Source organism: Falco punctatus (genome assembly GCF_963210335.1).
Source record: "Falco punctatus genome assembly, chromosome: 9".
In the NCBI taxonomy this organism is placed as follows: Eukaryota; Metazoa; Chordata; class Aves; order Falconiformes; family Falconidae; genus Falco; species Falco punctatus.
In genome coordinates, this window is record NC_137589.1 from 9,819,934 (window position 1) to 9,838,393 (window position 18,460).

General features: G+C 42.3%; 1 protein-coding gene across 7 annotated transcripts in view; it reads left to right on the forward strand.

Moving 5' to 3' along the window:
• The window catches only part of ZMIZ1 (zinc finger MIZ-type containing 1), a 359,397-nt gene that overhangs the window by 74,436 nt on the left and 266,501 nt on the right, over positions 1 to 18,460 (forward strand). Inside the window, exon 1 of one of the 7 annotated variants that reach the window (XM_080400882.1) lies at positions 9,567 to 11,108. The exons of the other annotated variants lie outside the window; for them this stretch is intronic. The gene's annotated coding sequence lies outside the window, so the exon portion shown is untranslated. Of the gene's footprint in view, positions 1 to 9,566; positions 11,109 to 18,460 lie in introns of those variants that run through there. 7 annotated transcript variants of the gene reach the window in all.

The window sequence follows — 18,460 nt, forward strand, 5'->3', positions numbered from 1 at the left end:
TAGCAGAGGCAAAGCTTGTACAATAAGATAATTTAACCTGATGAAACTGAGTGGGTTTTGTTTGTTTGTAAAAACCTTTTATTGTGTAATTAGTAACTGTCATTATTTAATTGTAATACAGTATCATTATGAAGAAAAGTTTCTACTGCTTCAGGTTAGTACTTGGGGAGATTTAGTAATATAGTTAGTGGAAGAGGGTAAAATGGATGTGTGATTCTTGTGTGATGTTTTGAGGATTTTTGTACCTATAATCACATGTATGTGGACTTGTATGTTCCTGTGAGTTGAACAGGTAGATGCCATTCAGATGCGTGCTGTATCTGTTAAGTCGTGTGCAACACCGCAGTGTGTGTGCTGTCTGCTTCCAAATGCTGGAACGTGTCTGCGCTCTTAGTTGGTGTGTGCTGTTTGCCCCTATAATAAATACAGATACTAAAAGCCATGGAGTTCTGGTATCTATGTGTTGTTTCCCTCAAAGAGCTGGGGTCTTAGTACTTCGTTGTATGAAGGATAGATCACAGCTCCAGTGCTTTAGATGATAAGCCAGGTGACAAGACCCCTTGTAGTTCACTCATTACTACTAGTAGTATTACAGCAGCACTTAATCTTCACCCAAGGGTGGACTCACACTATGGTAATCACTCTGCTCATTCAAAGCAACAGACAGTCTGTGCCCCAAAACTTCTAGTTTGAGGCAACAGTTGTGGAAGGAGGAACAGGCACTCACAAGAGACATGATTTGTCCCAAGTCATGCCAAAAACAGAAGCGTCAAGGACAGAAAACAGCTCTTAACTCCTGCTCCAGTGCTTTGTCTGTTGTCTGGTGAATTCAGCAGATGCACCAAGGCACTTACTCCAGGGTGGATTTCTTTTGGGATGAGGTACTTAACTAATAGTTGTGAGTTAAAATGACAGGCAGCTTTTTTCTGCCTCATTATTGTTCTCTCTTTTCCATATTCATGTTAGACTCTTTCCATATTTAGTGTTTCAGATTTTATGGAAATATTGCTAGTCAAGTGCTACACTTGTGAGAAGGTGAAATGAGGACAAAACACAGGGGACAGATCAGAATCTTTATTCTCTGCTGCTGCATGTAATTTATAAAATGTATTAATCTGGTTTCATTCATGTACTGAACCATTTTGCACTCCGTGTCTCTGCTGCTTTGCCTTCATTTTAACTGGTACGAAGCCAATTTTGTTCAATGAAAACGACTCAACATAGCAAGAAGGTTTAGCCCTTGTACCTTTTTGTCAGAGATCTTGAGGGTCTTCCCCCTAAAAGTTGGGAGGAGTGCAAGTAGTGGTGTTAGACTTAAATCGATTTCATTGCAGAGCTTTCCCTGTCATAATGATCAGTTTGCAGCACAAATCTCATTGATTTTTCACAGCCCTGTGGAAAAAAAAAACAACAACAAAACCCCCACCAAATAACCCGAACAAACCACAGCTGATGAACAGCACTGGGAGAGACTCAGGAGACACTGATTTTTTGGCTGGTGAGAGTAGCCGTGGCTGTTCCCCACTTTTCTTGCTGGCTTCTCTTAAGCCTTTTCCATTAAGCCTAGCTTTTAGCTAGAAGCAGCCTGGAAATTCAGTGGTACCCATGAGAGACTGGGAGCTCCTGAGAAGACAGAGAAAGGGCAGCACTGCAGTGACGGAGAGAATAATCTTGCTGGGGTCAGCAGTGCCCCATCAGTCAGGGCATGATCATCACCAGAGCTGCCAGAGAGCCCCACTCTGGGTGGTGGGGCTGGCGAGAAAGCAGGGCTGCCTGCGCTCCTGCTCACAGCCTGACACCACGGCTTACCTTTTGTAAACTCAGAGTCAGAATAATTGGTGCATCGCAGACTCACAGACTGCCTCCTCCCCCCACACCCCCTTTTTTTTTTTAAAAAAATTCTTCCCTTTCCTCCCCTGTTACAGGCTTTTATAGCTCTTTCCAGGGCAAAGCCAGAGAAATGAAATATAGGTTTCTAGAAAGGACAAAACAACACGTGATACTGGAAATTCAAGGATCCTCTCCATAACTGTGTGTTAATTGTACTTCATGTTCAAGCTGTCTGCTTTATTTTTACATTCTGATTCTGGCAGGGTATTGTCCCTCTTCTGACCCCTTTTTGTCTACTCTTATGCAAGGTGTATTTAAATAGCTGGATTGTAAATCTGGTTCTGGAAAACTTCCTACCTCGCCTGCCATTCCCCTTGATACTACTATTCTTGTTTAGCCAATGTGGAGTTACTGCAGCAGTAGTGGGGCTGCCGTGTGCCTTCTGGCAACAGCCTGTGCTGCTTTTGGCCATTGCTTTCCATCTACTATCAGTTATCCACATATGTCAAACTTTTATACGCTCTGAGTTTTTTATGCACCACATTTTCTGAGCCTGACTATATTTTCGAAGCCTGGTGTAGCCGTACTGGAAACTCTAGGTACAGGCAATCTGTCACTGGCAATAACGTGCAATATTGTATGTTGTACAAGGAAAAGCTGTAATTGTGGAAGCATAGGGAGATTAACAGTGGACTGTTGAAATTGCTAGTTGTTCTCAACTAAATATTTGTTGGAATACCAAAGAATTTTAAAAATCATTGGACTACCTGTTAGGATGCCACCTTTTATTATTTCAGTTATTTACTTTTGAAAGATTTGCTTTTCTACTGAGGTTAAACATAAAGCATTATATTCTTTCCAGATGGAAAATGTTTTTCTGATTCTGTTCATCATAAAATTCAAATGCAAAAACATAAAAGCGTAGGGGAGTTTACAGATAATGTGAATTTTGGTCTGATTTTGTGATGATTTTTTTTTCCTCTCCTGCCCTTACTGTCTACATGGGGTTCTCGAGAGTAGGAGTTTCTGTGTACCCAGAGAAACTGGAATCCCATAAGAATTAACTTGAGGATCTGGCAAAACATTTTGTTCACTCCACCTTTGCAGTCTGAATACCCAGAAAAGAAAACAGTGATATTTAAGGCTTGTCAAGAGCAACGTTCTGACTAGTTTTGTTAGACTGTTGTTTGAAAAAAACCTAAAAAAAAACCACCAGAGAGACAAAGTAAAACCCAAGAAAACCTACCCCAAAACAAACCAAACCGAAACGTGTAGAAGATAAACAGCAGAGATGTCAGCCATTTCAGCAAAGGAAACAAGCACAATGTGACAGTTTAAGAACTGCAAGTTAGGAAATACCAGGTAGAAAAAGGCTTTAGCTATTCTAGGCATATTGGTCTGCAGGAGAAGAGTTTAGAGGTTAAAACAACCACAAAAGAACATATTAATGGTAGGGAAAATACTGTCTGCTTTATTGTCAGTCATTGTATGTGACTAAAAATAAGTACTATTGTGTATGGTGATATATAAATACCTTAGTTGATGTTCTAATACAGATGCAAGCTTTCAGGAAAACTGTAGGATGGACCAGGTAAGGGCAGCAAATGTATGTCATTTCAGTTCTTACTTCTACTTTGGGTAGTGGAAGTCCTTTAGCTCAGGGCAAAGGAAGGAGTTGTGAGATGGTCATCTCTTAGCACGTTAGGAGTGAAGTCTTGTAAGATAACTGAAGCAATATAACTTTGCCACCAGCTGAGGGGAAGATTGAATTCCTGCCCCTGTGTTTCCACTGCATCCCTTGAGTAGGTTCAGGTCTCTTAGTTAAGTATTTAGCTATTCCCCCTTAACACTTACTAGGTAGGTATTTAGCTGAATCAGCTCACTGAACTGTCAAGAACCCCCGCCCTACTAAGTTGGTTCTTTGCTGAGTTGACGTGAATAGGTTTCTACAGTCTGTCGAGTGCCAGAGCCAACACAAGGTTGGCAGCAGAAGAGCATGGCCAGGAGTGGGACCAGCTTTTAGGACAGCAGTGAGCCATTCAATTGTCTCATTTGCAAAAAACCTTACTCTTTCAGCTTGATTTTGCATGCAGCGTTAAGAACAGGAGCTTCACAGTATGCATTCTCCATATTTTCCCATATGTGTGTTATGGTCCTCAGAAGCATGGTTGGCCGGATCACAAAGTGAAGACTGCAGGAGAGGGAAGCACAGATGAGGCCATGGAGAAACTCACTTTGCACAGCACTCTTCTTCCTGTATATTGCCTTCCCCACAGCTTCCCTATGGTGGGCATCCTCTGAGTACTCCCAAATCCCTTCAAGAGGCAGGCAGGTTATTTTAAACTGCCAGCAGACTTCAGCTAATTTGTCTGGTTTTGCATGTCTGGTTCAGTACTTGCGGTTTTTTTCCCCCCACAGAAGAATGGGGGCTCAGTAATCGCTGATCTCCAGCTGATGACTTGTATGAACTGGGGGCAGCAGGATCTCCAGCCAGCTGAGCTGAATGCCACTGAGGATGGCAGTGTGAGCCCTGGGGGAGGCACACACAGGTTATCAGCACATGCAGTCAGTCGGAGCACAAAGTCCACTTGGGGATATTACATGTCTGCTGAGTGTCTGCAGAGTCCTGGTTTGCTGCTTCTGCACCTGCAGGCTGCAAACTGGTTTTGCCATCTGCCTGAGGCACGGAGGGGCCTCCAAGAGCAGGATTGCTTGGTCCAAATGCTTCTGAGAGCTCTCGGTTTCCCCCTCACAGTCTGACAGAGAAGCCAAGTCTCACGCAGTCCCATCTAATGCTTCCTTGCCGTGCAAAGGAGACCTCCCTGCTTGCCTGCAGCTGCTGCAGGGCTCTCCTGCAATGTGTCAGTGGTGTCCACAAGAGAAGATGGGCACGAGGATCTGCAGGAGAGGGTTATTCCCACCTCATGCAGCTTTGTGACATCAGCCTGGAAGGAGCACTGTGTGGCTTCTTGCCGAGGCCAGTGGGCAGATTGAAAAGCAGCCCCATGCAGGGACCTTTTCTGCCCATCTGCTGCAAACTGTGCTCTTCACAAGCTAGGTTTGGGAATGAGCCCCCATCACTGGAATTGTTTGTGTGCAGCTAGGTCTTAGACCAGCAGCTACCCTTCCCTGACCTGTTCTGTTACAGGAATGGAGCTAGCCGGTGGTAAAGGACTACACGCATGTGCCTTCCGTGTGTGTGCATGGCAGGGGATATATTTGGAGGCAAACTAGATTTAGAAATGAAGAGATCAGAATATGGTGTCTGGTTTGGCAAGGAAAATGTCAAGATGCGGTATCGGTGCCTGTGCCTTTTGTAGGCTGGAACTAATTGCTGCAAAAAAACCCTTGCAGGGACTCAGTCCTTTTAAATAACGAGCATACATGTTAATCCTTGTTATTCCCCACATCTTTTTAATTGCTTTCTCCTGCTAAATGTAAAGGATTTGAAAGACACAGTGAGGGTACAGCTTTTGGAGATGTGAAAACGTATGCGTTTGTGATGGTTCTCTTTCACAATCCAAGCACGTGTTCCAAAGGATTATAAAATCTGAGTTGATAATGCATTTCGGCAATGTTGCCTTGTCAAAAGTGCTACCAGTTTCATGGTAACGATTAATTGTTGGATTTCAAATGGTGGGGAAGTCTGAACACCATATGTGGTTGCACGTGGTGAGCTCTGCTGCTGCTGGGGTGGGAGGATGTCAGCCGCTTTTGAAAAGAAGTTCCTACTCGGGAATGACTTTGACACTTACAAAGTTAAGAGAGGAGATTATGCATGGTAAGAATCAAATTTCTGGCCCCATTTAGTTGCTGTAGGAATTTTGCCACTGGCTTCAGTCCATCAGTGATTTCGCTAATAAATTTAACATCCAAAAGAAGATCCAGTCAGTGGCTCTGAGGAGTTGATGGGAGGGGTGTAAAAGATTGCTTAGTAAATGAGAAGAGGTAGCTGTTCCAGTTGTGTTCATGTTTCTCTTTTCTGTAACAGAGAAGAAAACTTTCTCAATATTCAGTGTGTGTTTTATTCCTTTCAAAGTCTGCGGAGTTCACATGACTGTTGGGGAACCCTGTAGTTTTAACATTGTAATTGTAATAAAATGAGGATATGAAGAAATATGCCGTGACATGAAACGTTACTGCAAAAATTCCTGAAGTTTAAATTGTTCTTTTCACTCTATTATAATATCTAACAATACTATTATACAATTTGCAGTTGTACAATGGTGTTAAATAGAAATTATTTCCATTAAGGAATATCATAATAAATTGTTCATGAATATTATTACTTCTGATCAGCTATGTGTATAGTCAGATATCTCATTAGAATTCTAAAGATATAATTTTGTACCATCAATAAGCATGTATCTTTTTACTTTTTTTTTTTTTTTTTAGAGTAGCCATTATTACAATGTTTTTGACACAGGAACAGCAAAAACTTAAAATTTGTATTATTCTGTTATCACAAATTTCTGGTTTCTGGTTCAGGTCATTGAATGCTATTTAATAGTGTGATTGGAAATTAGGGTCTGAATTGACACTTAATGATAAAATATATTTACTTTGTACCTTTTCAAATTGCTTCTAGTTATAAATAGCTTATCTAGAAGGCAGTAAAGCCAATCTTTCAGGCATTTTTGATGTAAGCAATCCTAACTTTACCACTGTGGTATGTATTCCAGTAGCTTCAAGATTTCTTTGTCATTCTAGGGGCCATATTAGTATGTGGGAACAGGTTGCCTTTGCCTGGAGTGTTTACTATCAAAAAAAGTTGGGAAGAATATTCAATGGTTTCATTGCTTTTTTGCAGATGAATACTGCAGGTGCAAAAGCACCCTGTAGTTTATGTAGTAATGCATGGCAGAGCCAAAGGCTGACATCCCTGTTTTCCTACATCCACACCATTCATTGACTTAGCTTTAAAATTTAGAAAGAAATCATTGAACTCTAAACATTTCAGTCCCATTGATCCACATACAAAAACTGTTCTTTCTCTGCTCCAGCCCAGCACTTCTACACAGCTCTGCAACCCACAAATTGGTATGAAGTGGTAGAACTACTTGAGTGAATGTATATATCCCGTTCATCAGATAAATTAGCATCTTTTAAATGGAGCGTATGGCTGCAACTTATGATGTAATGTGCCGGTTGTTTTATGTCTCTTGATTAAAGTTTTGAAAATGCACTGAATTTTTGTAGAATAAATTGTGTTTAGAAAATCTGAATTGAAATCTATAAGCAATCTGCTCTCACTTGATGAGAATTTAGTCATTATTCCTTCAGCCATAAACTTACTGAGACTCTTTCTATATCCTCTAGGAGTGCTTTTTGGAAAAAGTTGATATCTAAGATTTTATCTGTTATTCAAGGATTAAAGTAAGATTATAATCTGTCCTTAGTTGGCTATACAGCTAAATGTACTGTGTTTTGTAAGTATGTATTGTCTGAAGTGGTTGTGGTTTGTCTTTTCTATAAATATTAATGAAAACCTGTGCTTAATTCTTCTGCACTTTGTCTTTTTGAACACATTTTAGTGTGCTGTTAAATAAATGGTAGCTGCCAAAATATTATATTTTCAGTTTATTTTGTGTATTTAAATTTCCATTGAAGTGTTTTGTGTATCAAGTGGAGGGAAAGAAGTTGGCTTTTATAAATAACATGCTGCTTTATTCCAGGTTTTAATCAAGCTCAAAATTAGTCCTGTGCTTTTCAGTATTCTTGGTATTCAGGTAGAGAAGGGGTGTCAGTGGATTTGGTTCCCTATCACGGTGAAACTCTTTTCAGCAACTGTGTTAACTACGGAACAAAAACCTGCTGTTGTAAATAGTGGGTTTTTTTCTGTAGTCCACTAAGGGTGCTTTCATGTTTATGCTTAACTTTATGCACTGTTAGGCAGATCCTCCTGAGAGTCTATATCCCAGTTCTTCATAGGACTCTCATTTTATGTTAAATACCTCTTCCACCACTCCTCAAATAACATCATCCTCTCAGCTCTGTTACCAACTTACAAAGAAGTCTGCCAAGGTAAATTATTTGTTTTGTCTCTGTTGTATTTCTGCGGGGGTAGTTTAGCCCATTGTAGTAAAAATTTAAATCAAGGCAGACTCTAATACCCTCAAAAGTAGTAGAGAATGTGACTCAGTGCTGGTCATGAAACACAATATGGTTATTGTACAACCATAATGACTTTTAGTCCACTGTCTTGCAATAAAAGTGTCTGGTGGTAGCCATATCACCATGCCTTAGGCCTGGTGCTCCTGTGCTGCGTCCCAGGACGTGCTCTCCTGGTCGAGTGCTGGGAGCGGGCTGCACGTGCTGTTCATGGGACGGTAATCACTTCCAGACAAACAGCAAGAGAAAGGTTTTGGAACTTTGGGAGAGAAAAGCAGAGGTCCAGAACAATTTGCCCGTCCTGTGACAGAGTCTCTCTTGCAGGAAGGATGACAAGAAGGAGTAGATGTGAAAGCTGAATCAATTCTTTTGATAGCTAAAGTCTAGATTTTCTCCCTGGAGTTTCTCAAAAGAAAGAGCTATATAACTGTAGAAATAATGTATTGGTTTTTTGTGGTGCGTGTTGGGGTTTTTTTTCGTTTTTTTTTTGTTTGTTTGTTTGTTTGTTTTGTTTGTTTTTTTTTTTAACTAGCTAAAGCTTTGGTATACATACTACAACATATTCTGTTTACGGAGTTTAGTTTTCAGTCCAGGAATCAGGCCGATAGTGAAATGAATGTCGCTTGCACCTCACCAAGTGCTCAGTTATCTCTTTCTGTCCAGTTTATGAAAAAAAGCAAATGACATCATGTCCCTACATAGCTGAAACACATTCTTTTTCATTCCTCCTATCCCATTTGAGGGTGTTACTAAGTTTGGTCAAAAAAGGAATAGTTAAAAGTGATTGCTCATCTGTTGCCAAAAGTGAGTATGACTATGCTGGTTTTTCCTCTTCTGCTTTTGAAATATGTAGTGACAGAAATCTAAGGTGCCATAATGATCTTAAATGCCTGTCCCTGCCTGTGGAACTAATTTGCCTATCCTGCTATCACCTGCAGGGAGCAGAGGGTTTGGGAGTGGTAATGTCTCTAATTAATGCTCTAATAGAAAATTTATGGAGAGCTAAACAGCAGTTGTCTACAAACGTAATGGTGGTGGTGTCATCCCTTGTTCATTCTTGCTTTAAGAGCTGCTCATGCCACATGAACCTCTAGAACCAGGACAGGGTTAGGAACAGCTCTGCACTGAAATTGGTGAAAATTCATGAAAATTGCACAGGTTAAAGTTACCTTCCTCAAGTTATTTGATTTCCCAATTATAATTGGGGGGGGGGGGGGGAGGGGGGAAGGCTGCTCCTTGTAGGAATGCTCTGCACCACCTCCTGTGTGCTGCAGTTCATGTGCTCTCAGCTCACCCTGGGGGTCTGCGCAGTCGTGGGGATGCGGTCACGGCTGGGTTCTGCTGTCAGCATGGCAAGCGTGCCTGGAGGGATTGGATGGTACCTGAGGCAGTTCTTCCCTCTGCTTCTGAGAGCTGGCCAGGTTTTCCCTTGGAAAAGGATACATCTTTAAATGCTGACAGCTGTTCTTTGAAAGTGAAAGATTTTGGTGTTAGCAGGGGCCTAAGCAGAGGGGATGCTGCTGCAGGGTCTGCATTATAGCAGACTTCAGGTGAGGGGATGAGGGGAGAGGGGACACGCTGAAGTTAATTTCCAGCTTGCAGCAGAGGGTCTCATGAGGCTGCGTACCCACCCTGAGTTCTTGCTCTGTGTAGTGCCCCTGCCAGATTTTTTTGTGGCCAGCTGGTTTCTGCTCTCCTGCCAGGTCATTTAGACCCTGGCTGAGCACTCACAGAAGCCGAGAGGTTTTCACCGAGGACCTGTCCTTTATCCTCACCAGCTGTGGGGCCAGCACAGCCCACGCACCCAGCCCAGGGCCAAGGCTCTTAGCCTTGCGGTCCCGCGTCAGAGGAGCACAGGTGATGGCAGGTAAGGGGCAACAGACTTCACCTGGCCTTTTTGTTTCCTTTCCTGGTGGCTGTGGGTGCTGATCCTTGCAGAGTGGCAGCTATAAAATTATCTAATCAGTTAATTACTGGTAAATTATCCTTGTGTCTTTGCAGAGAACAAATACAGTATTTATGTAAAGGTTGTTAGGACTTTTTCTCTTTTTAATTAGCAGAAATAGATGCAAAATGAATGATGATTAGACAGCTGATGAATTCAGTAGTACAATTATGCCTAAAGCTATGCCCGGTACTTGGTGATGGATGCTCTGAGCAATCAAAGAAACCTATTTATATAATTTATTTATTAACAAAAGTTAGAAATAAACCAGGCCTGTGTATGTTACAAGTATATCAACTTCGATGCCTGAGAAAACCTTTCTAAAACTCAGTAATACAAATATTTTAAAAGTACTTTGTTTAATTTGGGAAAAAAAAAAAACCCAAAACCACAAACAAACCCCAGAATTGTTACTGTAGTAACTGTTAACTTTTAGGTTTCTATGAAAGGCTGTTCTTTAAAACTAGATAACAAATCCTGAGCGTTCACTAGAAATGAGTAAGGATTCTCCATGACACAGGAATTGTAAAAACGAATGTGTTTTTCTTCTTCCTCCTTTCGGGTAGTCTGTAGTCTGAGCTAGAAAAGCAGAGGAAATTACAGAGCCCTGGGTGTCCGCTCTGGGAGGCTTTAAGAAAATGCAAGTCATGATGAGCAGCTGCCTTGTATGCAGCCAGTTGGGAAGGCTAAACTGATTAGTCTGTAAACACTAGGAGACGGTAAGTGTTGGTGTCAAAGGGACTGTGACAGTCATCAGTATGTGGTTTATCTCAGGCTGTCGTTTGAATGATGGCTCTCCCTCACAGAAGCAGTTTTATGGCTTTGCAGAGGTATCATCTGAGCCCAGGCTGACAGATCCAGCTCTGGTCTAAGCAGCTTCCCAGTTTGCTGTTTTGCACTACCAACCCTTGGCTTTTCATGAACAAGCCTGTTATTTTCTTCTCACCAACCAGGCATTACAAACATAAAATTTACTAGCCCTAACAGTGGAAACTGGCACTTGCCCATTTGCAGAAGAGTATTAGGAACAGAGAGTCCCTTCGGGGGGAAAGCGTGGGGGCTGCTCACAAGAGCAGCAAGCGGGCACTTCCTCTCCCATGTTTGCCTGGTGCGGTAGCAAGGTTACAATTCGCCCTTTGTGCTCAGAGATGGCTTGCAGGAAAAGGCCGTCCTGTAAACAGATGGACTTCTAACCTACCACAGAGCTGGGCAAGAGTATGAGGTGATGGTTTCTGTTCTAGCTCAGTGATGCTCTCAGGAGGAGATGCAGTGTGGTCGGTGAGCATGGGCAGTGGGTGGTGGGTACGGTCATCTCCGTACTGGGTTGATGGCAGGTGTTCTTCAGCGAGGCAGCTGAGGGTATGAGCAGCTGTGCGTGCAGGGGCTATAGCTTGTCTTTGATACAAGTTCAGTAGCTGCACTGCTTAGGTGAAGTAGTATATAAAATCCACGCTTGATTTGTTTGCTCAGTGCTGCAGAGAGGAAAGAAGTCCCTACTCCACTACATGTGGACTTCTTTTCTATTTTAAGTTTTGGGCTTTTTAGCGCCTGTTGATGTAGTCATAGAAACTTATGCTAAAATATAGTCTGTGTCAGTGGGAAGCAAAAGAGATTTACTTGCATGTGTAGGGTAGGGGACTTCCTGCAGTCTCATACTTCCCAGTAAGGGCTGCCTTTTTTTCCACAGCAGATACCCTCTATTCTGGGTGATGAGTGAGCCTTTCTTGCTGAAGCTTTTCTGGCAGCCCCTGAGGCACCATCATCTGGATGTTAGATTGTTATTTTGGTAAGGGTCAGAGGGAGCAATCTGAAGCTCTGCAAGCCAGTCGCAGCAGAGCTCCTCCATGCAGCCCCCTAAGCTGCAGATGAGTTAGGATGGGGCTTGGGTGGGTGGAAGACCAGTCTGAGATGCTGCCTGCTGGGAGATCCAGAATAGAAGGATAAACAGTAAATGGAGATAAGTTAGAGAAGGTGAAAAGATAACTGTTAATTCCTTTAGAGCACAGAAAATTTTTAAACCAAGCACAGGTGATATTGAAAAGAGTATGGAGGTTCAGGGGATATACAGATGTTACCTAAAAAGGTTATTCCTGCTTTTGGAAGTTCTGTAGTTCAAAGAAAGAAACAATTATAAGTGTTCTTTGTTTTTTGCATCAGAACAAGAAGTTCTAGGGAACTTGGCTTGAGCTTTGAAGTGAAGGCTAGAGACTGGAATTTGGATGATTAAGCAAAGAACTGATAGAGGAAGAAAGTGAGTTTGGAGAAAGTGATGAGATATGTAAAGTACTCTGTCTTTTTTTTCTTTTTATGTCTTAAATACAGGCATGGTATCTCTTCTGACTTTTTTTTTGCTCATATGAGAAAAAATATTGCCATACTTAAAACTGTTACATAAATGTGCAGTACCTTTCACAATTGGTCCTCTCTCTTTTACTTGTATTTAAAACACTGATTTTTGCTGCTGTCCTTTGAATTGTATAAGAGCATCATTTCTCCCTTCCTTCCAATTCTCTTGAGAGTAAACCATCCCTAGCACATCCTGATGAGGCAATTCAAAATGCTTATATTCCTGGTATGAGCTTTTTCTTTAATGAGGGCCTGTAATGGTACCTTCATACTTGCTCAATGGAAAAGCGTATTTTAAGAACAGGCTTTGATTTAAAAGTTGTTGGCAGCTGTCTTGAATTAGGTGTATTTATCTCTGCTTTCCTAGCTGAAGATTTGTATGAAAGGCGACAAGTAAGAAACCAGTTTTCCTGTTCTGGATGCGGTGGGCAGTGCTAGTTGATCTGCAAGCTGGAGAGGTAGTGACATTGACTACTAGTTTGCAAGGATAAGAGACTATTGATTTCTGGCAAATACATTATGGTGTAAGCCAAACATTCATAAAAGCTGGAGGAGAGCATAATAATATTCAGCAGTGGAAATAAAAAATGCAATTGATTTACCGTGCTGCCATAAAACAGCACTCCTCCCCTCCCTGCTCTCCACCTGCCCCCCTTGCCCCATAGCAGGCTCTTCCCTGCTGCTGCCCCTTTGTCCAGGCACCCACCAGGGAGCCAAGGGCACCACTGGCTCTAATTGCCTGGAATTTGGCCGCCCGGAGGGGATGCCACTTGCCTTGGCCTGCCTCAACATTTATAACTTGCAGCTGTGCTGTCCAGGCCTGAACTCAGTGCGGTAAACCCATCTGGCTGGGGAAAGCCAAGTTCCTCTCCCCGTTCCTGAACGCCCCCTCCCAGCCCATCCTACCCCGTCCCCTCGCCCCCAGCCCATGTGCACCTTCTGCACCCTCCATTGCTTTGGGGAGGTCAGCAAGAAAATGCATCTTCTGCTGGGGCTGAGGCTTCCTTCCATCTGGCCGTTGTGCAACTGGAAAAAATGAAATCAGGATTTTTTATAATTATTTCTTTTGTTTTATTGTCCTGCATGAAAACGGAAAAATTGCTAGTGGTTGCTTGGTTTATCACATTTATTTTTAAATTCAATTCCATGATGGCTTCATAAGGAACAAGGCAAATACGGCAGCATTGTGCCGGTGGGATGCTGTTTTGGTTTGCTGTTTGTATACCAGCTATGGGACTTTGTCCTCCACTTCCAGAAGGTTAAGATCAATGTTGTATGATTTTGTGGCTGTTGGATGCATCTTTTCAGGTCTTTTAAATATTTAAGTGCTAGGCCCAATGGGAGGGAAGGGACTTCCCACCCCACCCCCCCACCCCCAGCCTGTCAATGAAAACACAGAAGTAAATAGGTCGGGATATGGCATCGTAAGCTCAGAGGGTCAAAGTTTGAAACATTTGTTCTTGAGACTTGGAGGCCATAAGTTGTTGTTCCCCCCTCCCCCCCCCCCCCCCCCTTTTTTTTAAAAAAAATTCTTTAAAATAATCTAGCATCCTTGGGTCTCCAGGTACTCCCTTCCACCTTGCCTTTTGATGGCACAGACTTTTTTTAAGTCTAAGCAATGATGCCAACATACTTCACATTTTTTTTTCTTCCCCTTTTCATAGTCAAGCCAGCCTTTTGTTGTCTGTCCTGTAGTAGTCACCCCATCTGCTTCATCTCATGTGGCATTTCTGTCAGTTCCGGTTTGTCAGCCTGGCCTGCAGATTAGAGGTGGGGAAACCAGGACCATTCTGGCATAAATAGTCCCTTCTGTCACAGCCATCCGAAAACTTGAGGCCCTCTTGCTAGATCATGATGGTGCACTGTTGCGATATAATTGTGTAGTAATGCCTCTTAAGTTTTTTTTGGCGCAGTCTTAGATTTTATGCAGACTGCCCCGTTGTGTTGTTGCTCTAGCTAGCTGCATCATTGTTTTGCAATCTCAGTTACAGTTCTCCCTTTCTCTTCTCTCTCAATTGGAAATTATGCAGCTTTTCAACTAGATCTCATTTGGTTTGATTTAAGAGTGCTAGAAGAGATTGTTAAGTTTGGAATTTGGGCTTTTTTTTTTTTTTTTTTAAATACATAACATGATCTAAAAATGGCCAAAGTGTGTGTGCACTAGCAAAAATACTGTATGGCTTCCCTCAGCTCTGTTAAAATCTGTGCAGTGTTGCTGTTTGCAGGTAATGAATGTTGTGGTATTATTCCTTATATTAAGTAAATTACTGCTGAACTTTTAATCTGATGAAATACAAAACTATAGAGAATTTAATGGTGACCTTTGTATATGAAATTAAGTATAATTATTAGATTTGTAGAAGAGCTTTTGAATTAGCTACCATGTACTAACTCATCCTCTCACTTCCCAAAGACTGCTGAGTTGATGTTATTTCCAGTAAGCTTGCTGTAAGTGGGAAGAGAGCGTTTACAAGAGGTTTTTGCCGCATCATTAACATATATTAGTATTTGAGAGTGTTGTCTAAAATAAATTCACATAATATGCATGCACTCACGTGCATGGACTCAAGAGTATCAGTAAAAAAAGTTTCAGAGCTAATTCATAACAAGTAAAGATCTCAATGGCAGGTCAGAGTACAGTTTTGGAGGTGGCTGTTGGCGTGAGATGATTCTAAGGCTGAGCTGGGGAGAGAGACAGCAAAAGCTTTGTATGCGCAGCTAAAAATACTGACCTCTCCCTGTTACAGTGACTTGCAGCTTCAAAAATGACAGATTACTTTTTGTTTTTCTTGTATAAAATCTAGCAAGTGAGTTTTCCTTAGTTTATGAAAAATTCTTAGCTCTGCAACACATTAAATGGAGATACAGATTGCACAAGAGAGACCTGTGTCTTCTGAAGGAGCAGGTTTTGTTCTTTGTCACTACTTGTAACCCATAACTTAAGTTTTTCATAAAAATCTTTTTGTGTGTGTGTGTGAGCAATTTGCTGTACAAGATCCATTTGCCCTCAGCTTGCTTGCCAACAGTGTCCGGCAAGTGACTCAAAGCAAACAAGTAGTATATTTCTAAGTGCTGCGCAGCTGAAAGGTAAAGCCTTTTTCCTCTTAGGGAAAAATTACAAAAGCACTTGGTTTGCACATTTATGTATGTTCTGGTTATCCACCTAAATGGTGTCTGTTGCTGCTGTGGCTGCTGCATTACAGCAGTAGCGCTGAGCTCTTGGATTACAAGGGAGAGGGAAGCATTTGCTCCATCCCAGGATGCCATGCCAAGCCTGGACATGTTTCAGGGCAGAGTCCCACTGTCTCTGTCAGGACCTTGTTCAGGAGCATCTTTGGTCTAGACTTCCATTTCTGCCACACTTCTAGAAAGCTTATCTTGGAAAGGCAGCAGTATCTAGGTGAAGGCTGGTCCTCACCTTTCTGCTTGTGCACGTGGTGTTGGTTGCAAGCTGCTGTCTGCCAAGAACTTTGACTTCATCAAGTGCTGTCTGCAGTGATGAGAGGTGGTCGTGTGAACTGCGCCATGGGCAAGGTAAAGAGGGAATGGATGAGCACTCATTGCTACAGAGTCTGGGCACTACAGAAGCCTGAGCAGTTCCTCTGAGGTCCTCTGGAAATCAGTGGGGCTGAGGTGGCTTGGCACATTGGTGGAGATGCTCGTCATTTTGAGCTGAACTGAGGAAGAGGACAGCAGCAGTGCTCAGACTCAGTAAGAGCAGAGGACTTGTGTGATGTGCTTTATATTCTGGGTTCTTCCCAGTTCGATGGATGAGACCTTTATTCATTTTAACTTTGTATTTCTGTAATCTTTTCTATTTAGGGATTTGCAGTAGTGGCTGTTGCTGCATTGCTGTAGGTCTACCTACACCAGAGCCTCCTGTAGAAGTTGTGCTGCTATTCCTGTATTCATTTCAGGCAGGATGGCTTTTAGAGAATAAAAAAATGTGCATAAGAATCTTCTCTCAAGTTATAAATTTCCTAACATGCCCAGGTTTCTTTGCTTTTGTCACACGGCCTCCTCATATATAATGGGGGTTGCAGATAGTTCCAGGTTGTCAAGTGCACAGGTAGACATTTATGGCAGAAGGTTTTCAAGATCGCCTGTCACTTTCTGCTGGTATAGAGGAAAGAGGATAGAAAGCCAGCGTCTGTTAAGGTTTGTACCAGTAGTAAGTCTGGGGCACCTTGGCTTCTGTTAGTCATTTGGCTTTGCTGATCTGATCTGGAAAATAGAATATCCAGTGGAATTTGGAACTGAATTTCCATTTCCACTGAAACAGTTACCTTGAGTAAGGTCACCTCAAGGGAGGTGGCAGTTGTAGGACCTAACCCGTCATGTCCTCCTGTTCATTTGCTTCAGGAAGCAATTGTAGAATTCTTACCTCTTTTTAATCTATTTCATTTGGAATGGATTTGAGTACCAAGTGGTTTGTGTTGGTTACTTGAATTCAGAAACAGAAACTTTACAATAGGATTGTCTTGAACATTTGATGTGTGGGAAAGCAGTGCTTCCTTCTGATTTTTAGGGTGTCTTTGCAGATACAGCTGAGCTGGTTTGGTGTGAACAAATCCAGCTTTACAGATAAAATGTACAGAGACAGCTGTCTTGGTGCTCTAAGGCTCAAGCCAGTGAGCAGTTAGTATCGCTGTACACCACAGCTATCCTGTTTTCAGATCAAAGCTAGTGGCTTTACTGCAGTTACCTGCCAGCCAGTGTGGCACATCCTTGGAAGGGGGAGAAGAGGATGGACCTTTGCTGTGGACAGTCGGGTGGTACAGGCATTAGAGGTTTGGGGAATTTTTTTCCTGCCGTGTCAATGGCTTACATTCAGTAATCCTAAAAGTGTATTTGAATATGCAGTTTCTCACTTATCATTGGCTCTGTTTTCCCACAATATCCCTTTTCCAAACATACGTATGTAAAGTCACGGTTTTCTTCACTTTCAAACAGCCTAAGAATAATTAATTTGATAGCTCTCATCCAAAGAAAAATAGAAAGCTTGCAAGAACTTTACCAAAACCCATCTGTTGGTATATTTCTGGGCATTCATCTTTTTATAAGCAGACTTAAAAAAAATAATGCTTTCTCTTTCTATATTTATTAAATTACAAGCTTTTTGAAATACCGTTTCATATTCATGTGTTTGCACAGTGCGTAGCACAATGGACTTGCAGTCTTCCCTGGGCCTGTAGTTTTTACTGCACACGATTTCATTTTTTTCCTTGCAGGCTCTAGTTATGTCCTTTTGCCCCAAAATCCAGCAACCCCTTTAGGCTGCGTACTGTCCTCAGGGTACAGAGTAAGGCTAGCATAGAAAAGACTTTCAGAAACATGTGCCGCCTTCATGCCCGCCCTCCGCGGTGAAAGCGTAGTCTCTTCAGCCTGGGTCGATACTGCATGTGGGCTGCGTCCTCTTGAGTATAAATACACTGTGTTAAAAAAGGAAAAGTACTGAGTGCAGCTTGTTTTCTGGTGTGTTGATGCTCTTCTCTGAACTGATGGGGCGATTCCTTTCTCCTGAGCTCATCGCTTCTGGGTAAGCCCAAGGACAATGTACGTCCTCCTGCCCTTTGCCAGTTGGAGAAGTCTGGCCTTGGCACAGCAAGGTGACCACATGGGAGGATGTGCTGTGCCAGGAGAGAGCTTCTGGTGAGGTTTGTCATGTCACTTGCTGTACATCTTGTCTGATCTACCATCTACTTCGAGAGATTTGAGCCCTGCTCCCTCGCACCTCTAAAAGAGCTCTGTAATAATCTCTGCATTTTGATGTAACAGCGGAACAGGTCCTAGTCTAAGGAGGTGGGAAGGAAGATGACCTTGAATGCCATAGAAAACCTGTGGGATATGCACATCCCACATAATGTCAGATAATTTTTGGATGTGACAATTTGCATGAAATATTTTAACCCTGGAAGTTGCGTGCAACCTTCCGCAAAGAAGCAACGTGTAACTTGACAATTGATCACTAGTGCCGTTGTTGCAATAATGTCATGCATGTTTTTTCCCTAGTGCCTGCTAAAGTAAATGTGATGGGGCTCTCTTCCAGCTATTCCTCTTTACGGTATTATATTTGAGGTTGCCTTTTGTCGTAGCTAGCATTGGTTAGCAGCTGTCATCAGCTTTGTAAGTTGGCCATCTCCTTTCTGCTCCCGGAGAGCCCATGTGTGAGATGACATTGGTATTCATGTGCTTAGGCAAGACAGAGTGTTCTGGTTTGTTTTGCTT